The 737-nt window shown below is 69.9% G+C and overlaps 1 protein-coding gene across 1 annotated transcript in view; it reads left to right on the forward strand.

Moving 5' to 3' along the window:
• The window catches only part of FLNC (filamin C), a 32,410-nt gene that overhangs the window by 8,596 nt on the left and 23,077 nt on the right, over positions 1-737 (forward strand).

Consider the following 737-nt stretch of genomic DNA (forward strand, 5'->3'; position numbering starts at 1 on the left):
GGCCCTTCCCCCACCCCAGGGGCTGCAGGGAACATCTGCAGCCGATTTCCTGCCTGGGCCAGGGCCAAGCTGCCGGCAGGGTCCAGCCCATGCCGTCCCCCAGCCCCGCCGGTCTGGGCCCCCCATGCCCCGAGAGGCCCTGGATATGGGGATGGGGCGGGCTGGATGCTGGGAGGAAAGGGGGCCCGGACACCTGGGTTTTGGGAGGGGGTGTCCTAGGCCAGAGCAGCAGGGCTGGGGTCCCGCACGCCTGGGTGGCAAACAGGGACCCAGCGGCCCGGACTCCTCGGTTCTCTGGCGCCCGGCCCAGGACGCTCACAAGCCCGAGGGGCTTTGCTGGCAGGCGGCTCCAGCCCGCAGCCAAAGGAAGGAAGCGAAGGGGGTCCAGAGCCACAGAGCCGGGCTGCCCCAAGCTGAGGTGCAGCCGCCTCTGGGGTGGAGCCGGTTCAGTGTAACAGTGCTGGCACACACCAGGCTCCCCCGCAGCAGGCAGCTGAGGTCTCCTCTCCAAGCCCTGACCCAGCAGCCCCCTGCTCATCTCGGGGGGCTTGCTGCTGGTGCACCAATCCCCCGGGGCTGCCCCCCGCTGGCAGCGGCTGGAGCTGCTTGGCCACGTGTCATGGGCCCTATAGCGCTGAGCAGCCAGGGATTCCCCGGGCCTGGCTCTGGGCCCCGGCCCTGCTGTTTTGCTGGGCCAGTGTTTATGGAAAGAAGGAGGAGGAGGACGAAGGTCGGGG

Source organism: Alligator sinensis, unplaced genomic scaffold, assembly GCF_000455745.1.
Source record: "Alligator sinensis unplaced genomic scaffold, ASM45574v1 scaffold1083_1, whole genome shotgun sequence".
In the NCBI taxonomy this organism is placed as follows: Eukaryota; Metazoa; Chordata; order Crocodylia; family Alligatoridae; genus Alligator; species Alligator sinensis.